At 37.1% G+C, this 16,133-nt stretch overlaps 1 long non-coding RNA gene across 1 annotated transcript; it reads right to left on the bottom strand.

Annotated features, from left to right (window-relative positions):
• Positions 1 to 342: 342 nt before the first annotated feature.
• LOC117331757 lies at positions 343 to 2,854 on the bottom strand. The gene is made up of 2 exons (XR_004533647.1): positions 661 to 2,854; positions 343 to 583 (listed from the first exon to the last, which is right to left on the bottom strand). It is a non-coding gene; the product is annotated as an uncharacterized LOC117331757 (long non-coding RNA).
• Positions 2,855 to 16,133: the final 13,279 nt, after the last annotated feature.

Below are 16,133 nucleotides of genomic sequence, written 5' to 3' on the forward strand. Positions count from 1 at the left end.
TGTTACACGTTAACAATAACACATTGACGATGACACCTCGACATTAACGTGTCAACTGTTACGCGTTAACAATACCAAACTGACGGTGACACCTCGACATTAACGTGTCAACTGTTACACGTTAACAATACCAAACTGACGTCGACACGTCGTCGTTGACATGTCGACTGGTATACATTACACTGATATCGTTCCTTGTTTTTATCACTCGGTCTGAGCACATCCTGATTACCTTGTCATTCGCTTTAATTAAATGAGATTTAAACTTCTTCCAGCATGATCGTAGTGACTCCCTGGATAACTTTGTCTGCTTGGCATTAAAACAAACAAATCAATGCAATATTACAGTCATACCAATTTTATTGGACAAATAATTCATAATGCAAATGTGTGTGAATTTTGTGATCTTAAACAGTGATAATGGTTGTGAGCATATAAATAACATAGTATCCATGTACCTAATAAACATCTATATAGCATTCAGTACACACTGACCGGTTCATCACCTTAATAGTACAGGCGGATATCATTGTATCCATGTACCTGATATACATCTATAGCATTACACTGACCGGTACATCACCTTAATAGTACAGGCGGATATCATTGTATCCATGTACCTGATATACATCTATAGCATTACACTGACCGGTACATCACCTTAATAGTACAGGAGGAAAATGCATAATCTGATAAGGCGAGCATGTTCCCACACATGTAAAATATAATACATGATATTAAAGGATGACGATATCTACTGATAGTCTACTTTTCTCTCATACAATTCTGCAACGTTATTTTGCAGTTTGATGATAGAAAGATTACACTGTCTTTATAATATGATAAAATTATATTTTTGATAAAATATGAAAAAACTCTGGTCTATAGATCAGCTGAAACTGATAATCAGACCATTTAATTCATACCAATTAATTGGTACTTGTTTGAACTTTTAATTGGCCGATGGTATCTTATCTGACGTACATATCACCAAACTTTATGATACAGTATCTTTTTTTTTTACGAAATATCTTTAAATAAATTCCAATTATTTTTTGACAGTAGTAAGATTGTGCTGTTTTGTTCTGTAAAACGTACAGAACTGTGAACAGGGAGAACATTGACGCACAGCTATAAACTTTGCGAGGAATATACCGCAAGTACATTACAAAACAAGCAATGTCTATCGGTATTTCACTGAAATAAGAGATATCTACTAATATGACTAAATGTTCGTATTTCACAACCAATAAAGAATCTTAAGTTGGACGTGTCGGTGACTACTCCGTCACCTTCATCACGCAAATGACAAGTGAAGCGTATGCACACGTGAGGTGTGAAGTGAACGAGATTTCGTTACATTTCAATATTTACCGAAATATACATTTCCACGCGACATTTACGTCACTCTCTAACGGGTCCTAAAGAATAATCGGATTTCATATTGAGGATGTTGACTTTGAGATGCATTTAACACAACATCGATACGTTTATTTGATGTGTCACGTGATGCGGCGATGAATTTGGACATACAGGAAATCAATTCTACACACTTTTAGCTCTTTCTTAGATATACACAATCAGATGTAGACGTGGGGTCGCTGACTCAATGCACGGGTCCACAGGTTCTCTAAGTGGTTCCATTTATTAGTCTGACAACATTTAACGTCTAAGTAGTTTTCTCCTTATTCTTTCGTCGTTACATCAATCATACGCACTAAACGATACTCTAAATGAATGTAGCCAGTGTGGTTTGTACTTTATTTATATCCTCTTCTCCATCCATAAATCCAAATAAACATGTCATTCAAACTCAGGAGAAGGTCCCTGATTCATAAAAGTATGCGATACAGATATCTCCAATTATAGTTCTAACAAGCGCTACTGCATAGCATCATTATCATCATATACATTTCATTGAGAATCAAAAGTATCAAATGATGTAGACACACCGACATTCGATCAATATGCAAAATTTCCTGTTCAAATGGTGCATCAGCCCAAAAGTGACGTTTGAGCTATTTTTTTATGACTGATAACTCACTGCTCTGTCAAACCTGATGGTAAATGTGTACTTAAAATCCAGCTGATCAGAAGTACTGGTGTTTGCTGCATAGTACCATCAGTAGAAATCGTATCGCTGTATTTGTTGATATTTCTAATTGATGTACTGTACGCTCACCCATAACTAAACCCTATAGGGAAATATATACTTCGTAAATTGTTTAATGACCCTATTAGCTCGGTGGTGTTCTACTGTCTACTTGATTCAAACGTTTAATTAACTCTTTATCCAAAACAGTCAAATCATTGTGATCAGCAAGCTTTGTTCTGAAGAACTGGCGTTTTATGGCTTTATTACACGGAAACCTGATGTATACAATATGTAACACGAACTATGATTGGTTGAAATTGATGCACACTAGCTAGTGTAATTACTTTAGTCAGATAAACTTTTCTGATAAAATATGAAAGCCAAACAAATTTTGATTGAGCGGCCATATTGGTTGAGCAAGGGAACGTACAAATGTAACTTCGTACACTTGACGATATTTTGAGGTTTGCCTCGATGTGTTTCAAATATATCTTTTCTGATTAAATTTGTTCTGAAAACAAAGTCCGGTGATTAAACAGTTTATTTGGAATGGAATTATGCCACTTGTTGAGAATTTCGTCCTGAGTCGATATTTTTTCTTATGTTTATATAATCATGTATTGACCGAGATCAAAATTCTATAATTATATAATATAATGAACCCATCGTTAGGAGGCTGCAGTGCGAATCTTGGTGAAGAGGGCACGGTAGTTCAGTCGGTATAAATGAACACGGAGGGGCGTCATTTTTAAATATTACCCCCCCCCCCCCCCCCCCCCCCCCCCCCCCCAACAGACACACAAACTGTAGAGTGTAACAAATACCCAGGCCCCTGTTGGTAAGAGCGCGTCGGTTTTAGTTTTTGTTTCTAGGAAATGTGAGATAAGGGCACAACTGTGCTGTCGTGATTTGGTCATTTGGCAGGAAACTTTACCCTAATTTCTAATGATGTGATGCAACGGGCCTCATGTATGTTCAGTGAGGTAGTCACCAACTACTACAAGGATACCCTGCCTCAAAATGACACTGGCAGATCAAGGGCCGATAAACCCAGCAAAAAAGCAGACAAACCTTAGCGAAAATCATTATTAACCAAGTGACACAAAATGTGTTACCATCCGACATAGCTACATGTATTAGCCAATCAGTTTTTTACTAGTTGTAATCGTAAAATCTAGCTAATCTTATTTCCAAATTTTATTCCAAGGTAACCGATCGATATAATCGTCTAGACACTTTGTGTTACTGTAGATTTTGTTTTATTGATTGACTAAATTACAGTGTGTTAATTAGATATTCTCTTACATTTACAAAGCTTAAACCATTGTATATCAAGATGTCCAGTTTGGAGGATTAATTTTTTGGCTGCATCGAATGAATCGAAAAAAACTACATGGATAACTACACTTGACAACAGAAATGTAGTAGTAGCGTCTGTGTTATAATAATAAAAGTAACTTTTTTCGGTATTTGTTAATTCTATAATGTATTTATATTCAATCACTTTTTTAAAACGTAATTGTTACAGTTATGAATGTAATTTTCTTTCCGTGATTATTTTTACCGAAAATAAAGCATATACATGTACATGTTGCTTATAATGTAAAGAGACAGCACAACTGGGATAAGTACACGTATCTTAAAATCTGGGTACCAAATAACGACTGGAATTTTTGTTCGGCGCAAAACATAATCTCATCAACACAAAGATTTGTCACAGGAATGTAAAGTTGACAATACATTTCCTTTCGAATTCGATACACTATCTTACCCTGGTTTTACGTGGTCATGTCAATTTCAGCGCGATACGCAAGAACAATCATTCTTAAATTTCCACGTAATTGCAGGAAATACTGTTGTTCAATTAGATCACTGTCACGTACCAGGCCTAAGTAGACGATAAATCGCCGCGTAGGAGCCATGACAACAATTAGTCTGGTACCCTTTCGGATATGTCACTCACACCGGAAGTGCTGAATTTGACATCAAGATTTTGTTATTTATATAGTGAAATTACTGAATCAAACACAAGAAGAAATTTTCAAGTCTAAAATGACCCCTGGTACGACAGAAATCGATTCAACCTCGGCTAACACCAGAGCCGTACCTCTGCTGTTTCCACCTGCCAATGCTGAAGACATCTTTTTGACTAATGGGTCGTCAACGTTGTACAATGCGTATAGGCGTGAGATATCGGAAAACAACGAACCGGTCAATGCCCATACTCGAGGGACCACAGGATGGCTACGAACCGGGAAATGTAATACCTGAGAAGACATCCCTGGGAATCGAGCCGAAGGCTGCCATCCTCACAACGACACTTTTAATATCTCAAGGGAATGTAAAAACCGCGTGATGACCAGTCGTTCGTTTTGTAAAATGTACATTTAATTAAAACAAAAGTCGTTCATATTTCGCGGATGTTGTGCCATCATTTGGGATTCTAGGAAAATACACATATAAACTGAATTTACTGACATATTCCAACATTTTCACAATTCCACGATGCAAGCATCCATAAACCAAACAATGTAACTGTAAAAACTATGTATTCCATTTAAAATTCAGAGCGACACTTGGTAATGAACACACCTAGTTGTACAACACTTAAAGGCAGAAGTGTTACTTTAAACTAAGTGTCGTTACAAACAAGTGGGTGTTGACAGTGGCAATTGAGTCTGTAGTACGTATTGAAACAAAGGTCAAATTTATTCCATAGTGTAAGCATTAAAGCTAATTAAAAAGCGAGTATAGGTTTCCCCGGTTAGATTCTAGACGTTATGGGTAATTAATGACGTAGAAGAGGAAATGAGTGCCTGACACATATCTCTACCCGAAAGTCTTTATAATTGTTCATGCAAGATGTGTAACAGGGAAATTATTCAGAAGCATTCTTTTTAATAAAACACTTTGCCTCGATACCGCGGAAATGTCTGTCTATGAAACGGCCACGCAAAATGGTCGATTGCACGCTATAGATTACGTTGATTGATTAAAAATATATCAGTATATGATATAAGACCAATCGACACAGTCGTATCATAGGATGAACTTTACGTTATATCAAATGCAACTACCGTAAGGTTTCCTTTAGTGGCAAGACAACGATTGAGCATCGCGTCCCGGCCAATACAAATGTCAGCCTTGCCAAAATGATATAAAGGTTCTGATTCGATCCAACACTAGGGCAATGATGTGGTTTAATAACTTGTGATTTGTAATTGAGTTTACAAAATAAAGAGAGAGATGGGACTTTAACAAATGGTTGGATATTGCTTTTATGGATAGGTGATATGTTTTTAAGCATTACATGAACATACACGGAAATGTGCCAGAGATGAAATATAAGAAAACGATACATGTATGTCATTAATTGCTACATATGTGACACACGTGCTTAATAATGACGCAAATGACGCATGTGTTGAATTGTGGCGACAATTATTGTCATGCAATATCTACAAATGAGGCAAGGCCCTACAGTCTTCACATTATAGACAAAGTTCCAAAATATTCATTTCAGCCATTTATGTATAGTTCGAACTATTTGGACTTAGTTCCAAAACCATTGACACAGTTTCAGCATTAGTAAAGAAAATGTCATAACCGTCACTTCGAAGAAAATGATTCAGCATACTCATTTTGTATGCAATGTTTCTGTAGACATCTTAACAGTCCTAATTTGATAAACAATGTTTCACAGTCCTAATTTGATACACAGTCCTAATTTGATAAACAATGTTTCACAGTCCTAATTTGATAAAGGGTGTTTCACAGTCCTAATTTGATAAACAATGTTTCACAGTCCTAATTTGATAAACAATGTTTCACAGTCCTAACTTGATAAACAATGTTTCACAGTCCTAATTTGATAAAAACAATGTTTCACAGTCCCAACTTGATAAACAATGTTTCACAGTCCTAATTTGATAAACAATGTTTCACAGTCCTAACTTGATAAACAATGTTTCACAGTCCTAACTTGATAAACAATGTTTCACAGTCCTAACTTGATAAACAATGTTTCACAGTCCTAATTTGATAAACAATGTTTCACAGTCCTAATTTAACATCCCTTTACAGTCCTAATTTTGCACACTTTCACTGTTTTTACCTTATCAAGGATTTTACACACACCTTATTTTAACCATGTACAGTATTTGCACGTGTTCACATAAGAGACATATTTCTGTCTTAAATAATAATAGTTGTGCTTCCCTCACTTTGCACACACACTTAGTAGAACAATTCCACAACCCTCACGTTAAAGACATATTTACACAACCATCATTAATTGAATATAGTTCATAACTCCCGTTTTGTTTAAATGAGTACACGACCCTCAATTTATAGGCATACATAAACAATCATCGCTAAAGACAACAGGCTAACTAACGAGTAAACACCCGGAGTAAACACCCGGAGTAAATAATGCTTTATAAACGAAAGAAAGTAAAAGTCACAACGGCAATTACGCCACATTAAATACACACCGTGTTTTCCTACAATGAATTGCCTACAACAACTTTGTAAGAAAATGACTTTTGGTTTGTTCTGTAATACAATCCATTAGAACTGTTTACTACCATTTCGTGTAAATATTGAATACAGAATCCAGCGACGACAAATGCCTGTCCGTCGATGAAAGTAGAAAAATCCTTGTGATCCTGATGGCTAGTGGTGGCATGTGCCTTGTGATGACGGTTGTCTAGTGATGGATGGTGTCTTGTGATGACGGTTGCCTAGTGATTGCATGTGCCTTGTGATGACGGTTGCCAAGTGTTGGATGGTGCCTTGTGATGACGGTTGCCTAGTGATTGCAGGTGTTGGTGATGACGATTGCCAAGTGATGGATGGTGCCTTGTGATGACGGTTGCCAAGTGATGATGGATGGTGCCTTGTGATGACGGTTGCCAAGTGATGGATGGTACCTTGTGATGACAGTTGCCAAGTGATGGATGGTGCCTTGTGATGACGGTTGCCTAGTGATGGATGGTGCCTTATGTATAGTTTCCTAGTGTTGACAGGTGCCTGGTGATGACATATGTTTTATAATTGCACGTGCTTTGTATTAACGTATGTGTAATGATGGCGGGTGACTTTTGATGACGTATGCTTAATGATGGCAGATGTGTTATGATGACGTATGGTTACTGATGGCAGGTGTGTTATGATGACGTATGGTTACTGATGGCAGGTGTGTTGTGATGGCCGATGTTATGGAGACAAATCATTTTCGGGTTTTGGTGAAAAAAAAAAATCCTATTTCCATCTATGAGGGATAACCAGATACTACACCATCAACAATATCACGTTTTTTCACATCAGGTGTATGGATATCTCCCAAAGCACACATCACAATGGATTTTATCTATGAATATATATATTGTATATATATACACACAAGAATATTTATGTTTTCTATGCTCTTCAATAAGCATCACAATTACAAGTCACTATAACAAATCACCAGTAGTTTCAATATCCATCCTTATAACACCCGTACGTGCGTATTCATTATTCCTCCTTTCTCCAAAATTAATTAGGAATCTTTAAAGCCTTTTCTTGAAACACAATATTCCCAGCTGCGGTTCTTACTCATCCCGACATTCTCCGATTATCATATACGTGGTGTAACTATCTCCGATGATGCCTTCAAAGTGCAATTCTGTATCCCCTCTAGATGAATGAAAAATTGCCACGTACGACATTTCCATCTATGCTTTGAAAATAAAGCCAATATCGCCATATTGAGCTGATCTTTTGGCACGGGGGTGGACGGAATGCTCGCATAACACCGGTAGGGACCACCCAGATTAAGGGCCATCCTTAGGTAGAGGTCATCCTTTGGTCAGTCCCTGTTTCAGGGCTGAGTACATTGGTGGTGGATAACCAGCCAGAGCCACGTCGTATTTAAAACCCGCTTGAAGGTAGGTAGGGCACTTAGAATCGCTCACAACCCTTTTCACGTCCGGGTCTGAAATAACAGGTGTTATCATACATAAGTCAAATAACAAGTACAACACAAAATAGTTCAAACTAACATAAGGTTTTTATTAATGATAATGATGCGTTAGAATTTTATGGAAAAGTAAGACTAATAGCTTATTGGTAGAAGGACGAAAAAACAATATTAGTAGAACCAAAACAAAACGTCACCTATTGAAACGTAAACATGGAAGATGAAAATTCAACAATAAAACGAACTGCATTTTAATTACAACAACCTATTTCAGAAATAAAGCTCGACAAGGCACGGCACGACACGACACCGGTAGTAATCTATGTTATTACATAATGCATTTGATTTTTCTTTACTATTCGCATAAGCTATATATTTGCACAGCTAAAATGAATATTGCACGGTCACGTGCGAACTATTGAACACCGCCTAACGTTTCGGAATTTAGTACTACACTTTCAAGCGTCGAAGTTACTCAGATGTCAACACAGCCAGGCGACAGTCATGGCGACTTCAAGGCCTACAGGAAAGTCGAGATTTCAGTGATTCCAAGTGTGTTGTAGTGCTTATGTAATAAAACAAATATATCAGAGGTGTCGGCCTCATGCAATAGAACATCGGTTGATTACCAGTACAGAGGGTCAAATATTCAGGATTATTGCACAGACACCCATGATATATTTTCATACTATATAATGGCCTTTTCCAGTGTCTAAAACAAAAAGTTAACTAAAAAACACTTGCGACCTTCACTGTAATAGTTTGTGCGGTAGTGCCTTGCTGATACAAGGTTGGAGTCAATTTGATACCTACAAATGTCATTTAAATTATTTCTGCCTCGTTGTTGTTCATTTATCTTCCGTTCAGAATGCTGTTTTATGCACGTTTTCTGTGATACAATTAATAACGAGAAACACAAAAAGAAAAGGGCGCCATTTTAGCCTCCATTGGGAACGGAAGTCAAACACTGCAATACTTAAACAAAATACATCAAAATCAGTTGCAGTAGTAGAATTCGATTTCGAACATTGAAATGTGTTACGTCACGCTAAAATTTGATTGGGTCGTGTACATGATAAGCGCTTTTGATCAGAAAGCCAATATATTTTACTGTATCGGGCTCACGAGTTTACAGCTCCCAACGCTACAGTCTGGAGTAGAGAAGGCGATACCGTGGTCTATACTGCCGACAGGCATCAGTTCCCTCTAGCCACTTTCTGTAGTGTAACGTTGTATTGGTTTTCTGGTGTTTGTACAGCACATACGGTTCAGTAGTATATCCTAAATAACCTAATTATAAGTGTGTTAACACTAATAATCGCGGCACCAATTCATGTTATCTAATTGTACAGGGATAATTTCTTTTCGTTTGTAAGTGGAGCAGATCTGAATGTCAAATATGTGCAAAGTAATATCTACAAGGCACAATACTGTTGAACACAAAGGCACATATAGGAAAGAATCAAGAAATTAGATAAAACGATTGAATTAAAAACATGATTTAAAAAGACTAAATATCCAAGTCCATAGGCTTATTTTGAAAGTTGGTGGGAACGACAACGAAACCAATTCGAGAGTTCATTAGCCTCGCTGATATTTATGTAAAGACAAAAAAAATGGAATATTGATATCTTATTTACATATATGTTGGAATAACAATTTAAGATTATAAAATTACACTCACTTTCACCCTCTCACCTTGGGTATAATGGCGTGGAGGATGTTCTGGGCGAAACATTTTGTTGGCGCTCGTGCTTCCCTCCAGTAACCACAAGTCGGTACAGGAGGGAATGGAATCTGTAATGATATAACACAATGTACTATAAAAAGCTGCTTTGTTCTATACTAACTTAAAATATGACAACTGAGAAGAATCTATCTCCATATTTTGATATTTACATTAGTGATTTATCTTAACAGCATGCAATATACCTTACTAATGGGTTTGGTTATATCCTAGGAACCGATTTGTTAACGATCTGTTAACACGGCAAGGTGCGCGTGTCTAATCTGAGTGTAAACTCTGCTTTTACACATACAGATTTCGGTGGACAGAATACTATCTGCATACATATCCATAGTTTTCTTAGAAAGTCAGGAAGTGGAAGCTTGTGATATATTTATTGTAAACTGTATTAAACATCAATAAGTTAGCATATTTGACCATTGCCCTTTGGAATCATCATGACCTTTGTATGGGACATGAGGAACATAACGTAATAGATCTAAATCAAAATACGTTCCCTTTGTAAAAAAAAACCCTCAATTATTTTGCCCTAGTTCTAACGTCGTCTCAATAAACAGCCACGTTCCTTCAAGTAGGTCGTGGTTAGTATCCCTGCTGTCCAAATAGCATGATTCGAAGGAAGAGACTACATTTTGGGATCTTCATTTTTCTTTTTTATTCTCTCAGCACTTTTAATAAAGAAAGAAAGGCCAGGTTTGAGAAGCCCAGGGATCCTTCCTTAGTTTGAAATATTAATGAATCATTTTCACCAGTATACTTTTCTTTGATACATACTTCTTCTCTGATGTGTATTTATTGCGGCTTAATTAATCTAACATTCTATTAGCTCTTATCATATCAAACTTCATTCTATTAGATCTTATCATATCAAACTTCATTCTATTTCACATAAACTCCCACTAGCATACAGATATAAACTTACATTAATGTAAAGCTTCAGGAACATCATACCACATTTATCACATGTTCTACTTAGTTAATATGTGACGAAAATGTTTTTCAATGAATCCCAACATAGGAAAAGATTGAGATATGCTCTTATTTCTTCATTTATAAGTGGTACTAAATACCTCTATAAAACTAGTGTTGTTGCGTTACATTGACAACCTTGCAGAAGATGCATTTGCCTTCAGAAAGTCCATTTTTTATTAGTTTTTGGTTGGAAGACAACACTGTAATATGCAGACAGTTCAGCTGGAAATCTTTATTTTTTTCTGTCTACAATAGATTTTGTTTTGATTTTCCATACATCATCCAATTTCAAAAATTCGTTTTAATGATTCCCAATTTTGCTTTGCTTTAGATTGATAATCTTTTTCTAATATAATATCTATCCATATGTTTTTTTATATGTTTTGGTTATATGATAATGTTTTTAAAGAATCAAGTTGTCTGTTATTATAAATTGATTGTCACCAGACGGAGAACTGTTTGCCTTTAGTATTGTTTCCCAGTTGTTAGGTATGGATTGTTTAAATATAGGGAGCTCGACATCCAGTTTTCCTTTCGTCTTATTTTTGCAGCAGTATATCTGATATGAATTTATTGTTTGTTTCATCCCATATATCCTTTACCTTTGTTATATCCGAATTAGTCCAATTCTTAAAAAACAAGGAATTTCTTTTACAGTGTATTTTTATCACTTTCAAAGAGCACTTATATTTTAATTCCATCTTTCTCCAATGTCTTAGACTTTCACTAGAAAGTATGCTTTATAGAATTTTGGTATATTACTCATATCCAGAGATTTTGAATAATTAGATTTGCACAGGAAAAAAATCAACGCTAGATTTTATATCGTATTTCTGAATCCAATGTCTGCCCAAGGCATTCCATGTTTATCAACTCTAAATTTATAAAATCATACAATTCTTTTATCATTTTTTCTTTGTCTACAGTTCGTATCAACATACAATGTAGTTCTAATTCAATGTCTGTATGAGAAAGAGTGTTGACACCTTCAGATACAACATCATGTCTCGGATATGAGACAATGTCGATTCATCATCCTCATACTGTCTGGAAGGGTGCCTTTAATGTATCCATTCTCGAGACTTGGTAAAAGTAAGAACAATTATTGTGTTGTAGGACTGCGGTATTACTATACTGGGAATAAAGCTCGTAGTCTAATACATGCGGGGCAATAACATCAAGGCCACTACAATAAACTAGTAAGATATGAAGGGTTACTTAAGAACGACAGAAAACATGTACTTGAAAAAAAACCCCAAAACGCGCTATGATACAAAACAATGATAATGATCTGTACAGTGGAAACGATATCCTAGTTTTATTCAACATTTATAACAGTTACTTATTGTGTTATGCATGTATCTTGGATTTGAATACCATTTGTGTGGCGGTAACTTGGTTACAGTTTATAAGTAACGATATCTAGGTTACGGTATCTAGGTTACGGTATCTATGTTACGGTATATAGGTTACAGTATCTAGGTTACGGTATCTAGGTTACGGTATCTAGGTTACAGTATCGGGTTACGGTATCTAGGTTACAGTATAAGGGTCACGGTATCAAGGTTACGGTGTCTAGGTTACGGTATCTAGGTTACGGTATCTAGGTTACAGTATCTAGGTTACAGTATAAGGGTCACGATATCTAGGTTACGATATCTAGGTTACAGTATACGGGTCACGGTATCAAGGTTACAGTATCGGGTTACGGTATCTAGGTTACAGTATAAGGGTTACGGTATATAGGTTACGGTATCTAGGCTACAGTGTACGGGTTACGGTATCTAGGTAACGATATCTAGGTTACGGTATCTAGGTTACAGTATACGGGTTACGGTATCTCGGTTACGGTATCTAGGTTACGGTATCTAGGTTACGGTATCTAGTTTACAGTATAAGGGTTACGGTATCTAGGTAACGATATCTAGGTTACGGTATCTAGTTTACAGTATAAGGGTTACGGTATCTAGTTTACAGTATAAGGGTTACGGTATCTAGACTACAGTATACAGGTTACTGTATCTAGGTTACGGTATCTAGGTTACGGTATACGGGTTACGGTATCTAGGTTACGGTATCTAGTTTACGGTATCTAGTTTACAGTATAAGGGTTACGGTATCTAGGTAACGATATCTAGGTTACGGTATCTAGGTTACGGTATCTATGTTACGGTATATAGGTTACAGTATCTAGGTTACGGTATCTAGGTTACGGTATCTAGGTTACAGTATCGGGTTACGGTATCTAGGTTACAGTATAAGGGTCACGGTATCAAGGTTACGGTATCTAGGTTACGGTATCTAGGTTACGGTATCTAGGTTACAGTATCTAGGTTACAGTATAAGGGTCACGATATCTAGGTTACGGTATCTAGGTTACGATATCTAGGTTACAGTATACGGGTCACGGTATCAAGGTTACGGTATAAGGGTTACGGTATCTAGGTTACATTATAAGGGTTACGGTATCTAGGTTACGGTATCTATGTTACGGTATATAGGTTACAGTATCTAGGTTACGGTATCTAGGTTACGGTATCTAGGTTACAGTATCGGGTTACGGTATCTAGGTTACAGTATAAGGGTCACGGTATCAAGGTTACGGTATCTAGGTTACGGTATCTAGGTTACGGTATCTAGGTTACAGTATCTAGGTTACAGTATAAGGGTCACGATATCTAGGTTACGGTATCTAGGTTACGATATCTAGGTTACAGTATACGGGTCACGGTATCAAGGTTACGGTATAAGGGTTACGGTATCTAGGTTACATTATAAGGGTTACGGTATATAGGTTACGGTATCTAGGCTACAGTATACGGGTTACGGTATCTAGGTTACGGTATCTAGGTTACAGTATACGGGTTACGGTATCTCGGTTACGGTATCTAGTTTACGGTATCTAGTTTACAGTATAAGGGTTACGGTATCTAGGTAACGATATCTAGGTTACGGTATCTAGTTTACAGTATAAGGGTTACGGTATCTAGTTTACAGTATAAGAGTTACGGTATCTAGACTACAGTATACAGGTTACTGTATCTAGGTTACGGTATCTAGGTTACGGTATCTAGGTTACGGTATCTAGGTTACAGTATCTAGGTAACAGTATAAGGGTCACGATATCTAGGTTACGATATCTAGGTTACAGTATACGGGTCACGGTATCAAGGTTACAGTATCGGGTTACGGTATCTAGGTTACAGTATAAGGGTTACGGTATATAGGTTACGGTATCTAGGTTACGGTATCTAGGTTACAGTATCGGGTTACGGTATCTAGGTTACAGTATAAGGGTCACGGTATCAAGGTTACGGTATCTAGGTTACGGTATCTAGGTTACGGTATCTAGGTTACAGTATCTAGGTTACAGTATAAGGGTCACGATATCTAGGTTACGGTATCTAGGTTACGATATCTAGGTTACAGTATACGGGTCACGGTATCAAGGTTACGGTATAAGGGTTACGGTATCTAGGTTACATTATAAGGGTTACGGTATATAGGTTACGGTATCTAGGCTACAGTATACGGGTTACGGTATCTAGGTTACGGTATCTAGGTTACAGTATACGGGTTACGGTATCTCGGTTACGGTATCTAGTTTACGGTATCTAGTTTACAGTATAAGGGTTACGGTATCTAGGTAACGATATCTAGGTTACGGTATCTAGTTTACAGTATAAGGGTTACGGTATCTAGTTTACAGTATAAGAGTTACGGTATCTAGACTACAGTATACAGGTTACTGTATCTAGGTTACGGTATCTAGGTTACGGTATCTAGGTTACGGTATCTAGGTTACAGTATCTAGGTTACAGTATAAGGGTCACGATATCTAGGTTACGATATCTAGGTTACAGTATACGGGTCACGGTATCAAGGTTACAGTATCGGGTTACGGTATCTAGGTTACAGTATAAGGGTTACGGTATATAGGTTACGGTATCTAGGTTACGGTATCTAGGTTACAGTATCGGGTTACGGTATCTAGGTTACAGTATAAGGGTCACGGTATAAAGGTTACGGTATCTAGGTTACGGTATCTAGGTTACGGTATCTAGGTTACAGTATCTAGGTTACAGTATAAGGGTCACGATATCTAGGTTACGGTATCTAGGTTACGATATCTAGGTTACAGTATACGGGTCACGGTATCAAGGTTACGGTATAAGGGTTACGGTATCTAGGCTACATTATAAGGGTTACGGTATATAGGTTACGGTATCTAGGCTACAGTATACGGGTTACGGTATCTAGGTTACGGTATCTAGTTTACGGTATCTAGTTTACAGTATAAGGGTTACGGTATCTAGGTAACGATATCTAGGTTACGGTATCTAGTTTACAGTATAAGGGTTACGGTATCTAGTTTACAGTATAAGGGTTTCGGTATCTAGGTTACGGTTTAAGGGTTACGGTATCTAGACTACAGTATACAGGTTACTCTATCTAGGTTACGGTATCTAGGTAACGGTATCTAGGTTACGGTATCTAGGCTACAATATCAGGGTTACGGTATCTAGGTTACAGTATAAGGGTTACGGTATCTAGGTTACAGTATCTAGGTCACGGTATCTAGGTTACGGTATCTAGGTTACGGTATCTAGGTTACGGTATCTAGGCTACAGTATAAGGGCTATGGTATCTTAGTTACGGTATCTTATCTAGATTACGGTATTCAATTTAATGTACATTTTATCTGGGCTGCGTTATCTTGTTTATGCTTAATTATATAGGTTACGGTAGTTAAGCTAAGGTATCTAGGTTACAGTATTTAAGCTAAGGTATCTAAGTTACGGTATCAAGGCAACGGTAATTAAGCTTAGATATATAGGTTGCGGTATCTAGGTTAAAGTATCTAAGCTTAGGTATCTAGGTTACGGTATCTAGGTTACGGTATCTAGGTCGCGGTATCTAAGCTATGCTATCAGGGATACGGTATCTTGTTCATGGTTTATTGGTCACAGTATATACGTACGCTACGATATCTAGTTTATGGTATCTAAATTACAGTGTCTAGGTTACGGAAGCTAGGTTAAGTTGTTTAGGGGTACAAATTCTAGAAGATGTAGGAAATCAGGTGACAGGAAACTCTATATTGGATGACAGACGAAAGATGTGTCTTTCGGTACGCATGGGTCTGCATAAAGGTTTCGTGCGGACTTCATGATATTGATTTAATGTTAAGATTTTTTTACCGCAGCCCTGTCTTTGTCAGCTTGCATCTGTTTGAAGATATAACTATGCATACTTTGGGAGACACAAGTTCAAGGGACAAGAAAGGAAGACAGCTGTTAAGCCTCGGGGTCCCTCTAAACATAAGATATATAAGAAACCTCCGGATCCCACAGAGG

The sequence above is a fragment of the Pecten maximus genome, chromosome 7 (genome assembly GCF_902652985.1).
Source record: "Pecten maximus chromosome 7, xPecMax1.1, whole genome shotgun sequence".
NCBI lineage: Eukaryota > Metazoa > Mollusca > Bivalvia > Pectinida > Pectinidae > Pecten > Pecten maximus.